Source organism: Geospiza fortis, unplaced genomic scaffold (assembly GCF_000277835.1).
Source record: "Geospiza fortis unplaced genomic scaffold, GeoFor_1.0 scaffold43, whole genome shotgun sequence".
NCBI lineage: Eukaryota > Metazoa > Chordata > Aves > Passeriformes > Thraupidae > Geospiza > Geospiza fortis.
The window spans coordinates 1,479,084-1,486,455 of NW_005054431.1; the positions used below are offsets into that span (position 1 = coordinate 1,479,084).

At 39.5% G+C, this 7,372-nt stretch overlaps 1 protein-coding gene across 1 annotated transcript in view; it reads left to right on the forward strand.

The window, feature by feature from the left end:
- Positions 1-7,372, forward strand: part of SSBP2 (single stranded DNA binding protein 2) — a 122,131-nt gene that overhangs the window by 1,260 nt on the left and 113,499 nt on the right. The window lies entirely within an intron of this gene.

The window sequence follows — 7,372 nt, forward strand, 5'->3', positions numbered from 1 at the left end:
CCCTCCTCCAGAGCAACTTGGCCGCAGAAAACATCAGAGATTTCAACAGATAAATATGTATTTATGTAAACACGCACAAAACGCAGGCATCAGCAAAACCCTTTAGCCCAGGTGGGATGAATGGGAGACAATCACCCTCCCAGGGGCCAGGTGGAGCAAGATGCACTGGAATTTGGGGAACTCCGAGTGCTTTGTCAAACTAGTCGTTATCGAGTGTCTCTTGCTAATCTTCCATCTCCAGCTTACTGGTTTTGGAATTTAGTCCTGCTGTAGTAAGGTTTGCACTCGCCCATTGTTCACCTTGAGGGAAGTGTGAAAAGCACCCCAGGGGGCTGATGTTCCCCCTCTCACCTGCAAAGGTCACAGATTGCATGAGAAAGGGAAAGGCGCCAGCCTCAGGAGCTGCTCTAAAAGCTGTTTTTAGAATTAACACACAAATACTTGGAATAGAAGCATCAGGGGAACGTATTCCTAGTTTAGGGTACTGTGTACTGAGTGCTTCAGCTCGGGATTGAAGTCACAAGCACTGATTTGGGAGTTCGAGGATGGAATATTTTTTGTTGTTGTGGTTTAGGTTTAGTTTGGGTGGGGTTTGTGAGGATTTTTGTTGTTGGTTGTTTTGGTGGTTTTTTTTTCTTTTTGTTGTGTTGGTTTGGGTTCTTTTTGTTGGTTGGTTTTGTTTGGGTTGGGGTTTTTTGTTTGTTTTCTTTTAGGGGGGGGATTGGTTTGATGGTCTTTTGATTTGTTTTGCGGTTTTTTGTGTGTTTTTTGGGGTGCATGTGTTAGTTTGTTTTGAGGGGGGTGATACCACCTCAAGATCTCTCCATACCATGGTCAAATCCACATTAGTTTTATACTCTACCCAGCCATTTGGTGCTTCCATATATGAATAGTGCAGGTGTATAAAGTCTGTAACAGACATTAGTAACTTTCTGAATCAAAACATCACATACTTTATCAGCATTTGTTGTGGGAACAGCTGACACATATTTGAATGACAACAGTATATTTCTTCTACTGTTTTAAACGAAGTAGTTTTATAGGCTTTTGAGTGAAGAAAGCAGGAAATCACATTCAGGTCTGAGGCAAATGATGAAAAATTGCAGCCTCTCAATAACTTTACTCCTGCATTTCTGTGAGAAACAACTGCACGCTTTTTAAAATTTCTGAAGGTTTATTAAACTTTAACAAAAAATACAAGAAAAACACTAAATAAGGAAAAATTAGAGCATTGGGAGCCCCAGGCCATCCTGTGATAACAACGCTGGGGCAATATGGACATATTACAGTAATATAACTATACATCTACAAAACCTTCTCCTAACCTACATAAAATGTTCACCCCTTAATTGTGAGAGCCAACTATCTCATTACTCATCTATAACAATTCCTTGTAATTATTTCAGTGATGTTGGCTAAGGACGAATATAATAAGAATTCACGGTTACTCCTTGTATTTTCCTTCCAAAAACCTGCCCAAAACTCTAATATTTGGATGGTTTAATGAGATCATGTTTGTAGAAGTGTGATCAAGCTCATGAACAAGCAGCAAATGTTGCTTTCATTTAATTCCATTTGAGGTTTTCACAAACAGGCAGGCAATGGCTCACGTTTATTAGAGTGGATGGGTAAGATTATTAAAACAGTGAAAGGTACTGAGAAAAGTTTCCTCTGTTTCAGTGAGTGGCCTTCCAGGGAAGTGAGGGTGTGGCAGTGACTCAAAATTTTGACTTAGATATTTAGTGTGGCATTGAGAGTTGAAGACGTGAAGGGCAAGGCTGGGTTTCCTGGTGAGCAGCTTGTCCCAAATGTCCCCACAGGTCTGGAAGGGAGATGCAGCAGGGTCTGTCTGGCTTCTCTTTCGGGATGGCAGAGCCCTGGGATACTGCCCAGGGAGGGCCTGGAATTACCCTCTCTGGAGACATTCCAAAGCCACCTGGACATGTTCAGTAACAGAGCTCCTACAGGGCTTCAGTTTGTTCTGGTGGTTGATGCCCATAACAAGCTACCTTTGGAAGATATATTTCATTAAAAATTATCTCTCCATGGCTGTTGCGCCTTCAGGGAGGATTGGAGAAATTGCAGGAATTCCCAATAGAAATAATTTCTAAAGGTAGGCTGCATGGCACTCAGGTTTATGTTACTTTCACTGTAGCAAGACTCATGGACGTCCAGATACTCCCTTTCCTCCTCATGCTGCTCCCTTTTTCCTGCAGTCCCACATTTCTAGGGATGAAGAGAATCTGACAGACACAATAGAGATTAACAATTCCAAGTGCATCTCTGTCTCTTGCAGTGTCATGGTTGATACAGTTCAATGTTTACCCATCTCTTGTCCCTTTTTAAGGGCATTTCATTTTGGGGTTTTTGCCATTTCAATTAGGGCTCAAGAAGCAGAGTCCCTGGATTTAGGTTTCAGTCACAGTAATGCTTGTGCTCTCCTGGAGAGAGGGAGCAGTGAGGAGCCACAGAGTGCCCACCTCCTGAAAAGCAAGGACATTATTTAGGTCAGAAGCGGTGGGAAAGGAACACATTGTGAAATAATGAGCAGTTTTTAACTGTGCTGATCTTGCCAGGGCTGTCTTGAGGCTCCCGTTGGACTTTACAGATCTTTATCTCAGGTTTGCTTGTTCAGTTCTTATTCCCATACATGTATTTTCCCCCCCACCTCAGATTGTTGCCTTGTAGTCTGAGGACACCTTCAAAGCTGTGCATCTAAAGGGACTCTAAAGGATTGGATAGCTGCATGGGAGTCCTGGAAGTGTGGTTTTCTTCACCCTGGAGGGTGCTTAAGACCTTTTCAGTGACTGCAAATCCTGTGTGGGCTTGTCTTGTTGACCAAGCAGTGGAAAGACTGCATCACATGTACAGGCATGATGGAAACCCCAGGAAATTCTCTGCTGTGTTGGCACTTCGATTTCCTTGCTAGAAGGAGACCAGAGGCTGCTCGTAGGGGATGTTGAAGTTCTTGCACCCCAGTGTTGTCACTACAGCTGTGTTCTTTCCTGCTGCTCTCACCCCCAGCTCTGCTCCTTGAATTCTCACCGGGTGCCTCTGTCCATCCAGCTCTGAGCTGTCTTGCCAAGGATCTTAAATGCCACATAATGTGTTTCATCCTGTGGTTTTTCTTCTGTATCTTCCCTAATGTTTTCTTGTACCTGAATGTTCTGTGTTAGCTCTGCTTACTTTTTCCTTACACATCTTAAAAACAACTAGTCTTGTCTTCATTTGTGAACTTAAAGCTTCTTTTCTCTTTTATTCAAATTACACAGTTCTTCCCTTGTCATCTATCCTGTGGGCTTCATATGGGCATGAAGTTATTTGGTTTGTTTTCCTGTTTGTGCATCCATGTTAAGTGAGATGATACACAGAAGGCATAATTTAGATCTGAAGAAGACATTTTATTGCTAAGGACAGGCATTTTTCACATGCACAAAGAGCAGCCTTGACCATGATTTATATTTCTCATTGACTTTAAATAGATGAGTAGTTTTGAGCTGCATGAGTTAATCTTACACTGTGAGCCTTTGTGTTATTTGTATTTTATGTTTCCCTGGTGCAGCATTTCTTTCCTGAAGGAATCCAGACTACTGGGAGCAAGGAGTTAAACAGTCTGTGCTGTTTTATTCTTGATTAGGAATTTTTTTGCATGTGGTCTTGCTTGCAGTTGGTTCTCCTGAACACACTCTCAGAGATGAGCAACACAGGCAACACTTGTAGCACCACTGACATTTTTGGGTTTGATGTTCCACCAGTTTGCTCAGATCTTGTGCTGCTCAGAAAAGACGTGTCCCATAAGGAAAATTCCATAAGAAAAATTCTGAGTTTAATCAGGAAAATGCCACAAGTTTTAGCAGTGTTACAAAGCTGTGGTTGATTACTCACTGAGCTGGAGAAAAATCCCAGAGAGGAGAGGTGCAAACAGCAGACTTGAAAACTTAAAGGGAAGTGTTGTTCCCTGTGTCTTGCCATTAAGGAACTTTCCTTGTGTTTTGCTGTGCTGTAAGGATTTGCTTTAAATGTAATGCAGTTCTCACGCAAAAAGAATTAACATTTATAGAAAAAATCAAACCAGTGCAGTGCCAGAAGGAGCCACAAAATGCCTTGTACATGCTAAAACTATTAACTGATTTTAATACTAAAAATATAAAGAACGTCAGCTGGTCTGAAAGAGAAGACTGACCCTCAGTTAATGTACAACATTCTTTCCAAAGCTGTTGAAAACTTGAGTGGCAAAACACGCAGTTTTCCTGAAATTTTCACTCTCTCCCAGGCAAACAAGGCACTCTAGGCAGCTGTGCCTGGAGTGATCTTGCTAAAAAGAGTATTTGTAGGACACTCCAGCCTACCCAAGGTGAAAAATTAAACTTCTTCAACAGATGCATGACAAAGGTATGAAAAAACTTCTTCTGTCGCACCTAAATATGACTTCAGTTTTGTTAGCAGTGCTATTATAACCACTTCACATAAATTTATGGGAAATTCCCTACATAGTACTGAATTCTGAGATAAATGATGAGCTGTCCTGTTTGGCTACATTTTTATATCCCAAAATGTGTATTACTGTTAAGTTCTTTATAAGTGGGGTTTGCTTCTTAATGCAGCAGTTAAAATTCTGCAGACGCCTTCATTGTGGGAGTAAAGGCCAGTCCAGTCATGCTTTATAGTAAGAGTACATTTATAAATTGTTTATAGAGGGCTAATAAATAATTAATGTCTGTTATTAAACAGGTTACAGGCATGAAGAGTGTGTATTATGTATGGCAATAAGCACACAGTAGAAGGTGTTAAAGACAGTGTTTTGTGTAACTGCCGCCCTAAAATCCATAACAAATGACCCTTTGTTAAAATATATATTAAACATTTGATTTACTCAATGCAGATTTATAAATACTTTATAGTTAGTACTAAATATAATTCCAGGACTTGACTTCAGCCTTCTAGTAAAGCCCTGCTGAGGAGGAATGGCTTTTTGAGGTGAAATAGAAATTCAGAGCTGTGAATGCTTAGTGTTGTGCTGAAAAGCTGTCTTCTTGTCATATACTAATAAAATAATATTTAAAAAAACTAATGTGTGTTTTCTAAATAGACACAGGACCGAGTCAAGCATCAGTAATTTGGAAGATAAAGCAGGGTATTTCAGCTTAAGTACAAGATTTAGATTCAAGTCTCAGTTTGAGTCATGTTGAGAGTAAAAAATGGTATTCCTAATGAAAAATAATTTCTGAGTTTAAACAGAAAGTTACATTTTCTTTATTTTTGGTTTTAATGCAGCCATCTGCTGATGCAAATAAAAATTTTGCATTTAATGCAGATTTCTGTATGTAAGTACAATTTCTTGTGAGATCTGTTTCTGGTTTTACCTTTTGAGGAGAGAAACTTTTGTAGATACATTACACATAGTACTGAATTAATATGAGAGATATATCGTGAAGCTCTTTTTTTTAGTCATAGGTCTTTGTGGTATGCCTTTCCTTGTCCTTTTATCTTTGATGGTAGCTGGTTGATTTTCTTCATTTCAGGTATAGTCTGTTTTTTTCTGTTTCAATCTGTCTCCACTAGATGTGAGACAGGACTGAAGGATATTCCCCACTTAGCTAAGAGCTGAAATTTTTTTGGTTTTTTTTTCCCCTCTGTTCAATATCAAGTGAACAGTTAATGCAGAAACAGTAGAGTTCCTTAGTAAATCATAAGTGTTGATTTCCTTTTCACTTTAATGCTATTCACTGCAAGTTTAATACCTTTTTCTTCACTCAGAGTTTTTGCAGTTGGTTAGAATCCTGCATCAATACTTCTTTTTGAAAAAGAGCATATTACAGTTTGATTCACAATTTTTCTTCATAAAAGCTTTATATAGCATAAACATAGTTTCACTGAGATTTGAACATTATGCATTGTAAAACTGAAGTGGTCGTGCCTGAAAAATTCTATCGTCTTCCTTTCTGTGTATAAAAGATGAAACAGGGAGGCATAAATGGATTTATTTGTGTATGCTGATAAAAATATATAGTTGGTAGAAAGAGGAAAGGGTTCTTAACAGGCTTTAGTTCATCAGTTGGTGCTGGAAGTGGGTTGTGCAAAATCTTTGGTGGAGTCTTGGAACATCTGCCTCCCCTCTCCCACCCTGGCAGTACCAGCCCTGCAGCACAACGCAGCAGAGGTAATGCTGGCAGCCTGCAGGAAAAGCAGAAAGTCTCTTTCCCCTTCCTTCTGCAGGTAAGAGTCTTGTTGAAGATAAGGATCAGCAAAGCAAATCCCTGTTCTCTGCTGTTTGTAATTCCCATGTGCCGACTTCTTACACCCAAATCTTCTTTTGAGAGTTTCCAGAGCAATTCAAGATTAGTTTCTCTTTTACTGCTAAGAAACTGGGAAAATGAAGAAAGGAGGATAAAGGCAATAAATGAAGCATGGAATAGCAGCATAATTATTGCAATGTGCTTGGAAGTGTGCAAGGCCAGGTTGGACAGGTCTTAGAGCAACCTGGGACACGGAGAGGTGCCCCTGCCTATGGCAGGGGGGGACAGGATGAGTTTTAAGGTCTCTTTCAACCCAAACCATTCCATGAATCTCGTATTCTCTGTGTGTACTTTTGTGGCTTAAGAGCAGAATCTCTTTAATACCACATAAATATCTCAAGTCAATTTCAGGTGGTGTGTAAACAGCATCCTAAATACAAATATTTGCTGAATCTTAATATTCTATTCATATTTAACTGAGAAGTGGAAAACACATGGAAGTTGTCTAAGGTTTTTTTTTAATGAACTTTTCTGTGTCCTCAAGCAGTTCAATCAGAATTCTTTAAAATGTCACTGAGAAGAAATGAAAAATTGTGCTCAGGCAGGAGTTTGCTCATGAACAAAAAGCAAACTGGTGTTTTTATTTAATAAAACATTTTTTACTTCATTTTGAAGGTATATTATTTTTGCACTATTATTAGAGGATTTTTACATGAAATGGTTCATCACTCATGGTATATTGGAAAATATTTCTGAAACTCTCCTTAGAAAAACTGACTGAAGCTCTTGCATGGAGCTCGCCAGTATTTTTAATCTGTAAACCTTTGATTCCATTAAGACATCTTCGCTATCTTTTTCCTTTTGATCACAAGCTGAGAGTTTTAAGTACTTCTTTGCTATGCTTGGAGTGGTGATCCCCAGGGGTTTTGGTGCTTGGAATTGTTGTGCAGTGGCTGTGGTCAGGTATTGGCTCAGCCAGGTACATTAATTGGGCTGCAGTGTTGGGGCACATCAGCTCACTGAAGTGTACACTTCTAGACCCTTAAATTGTCAGGCTGTGAAGAGCCCATCTGGATTTTTTTTCCTTAATTTTTTTACCCCATTTTTTTTCTTCCTCTCATTTTTATTCTGCTTCC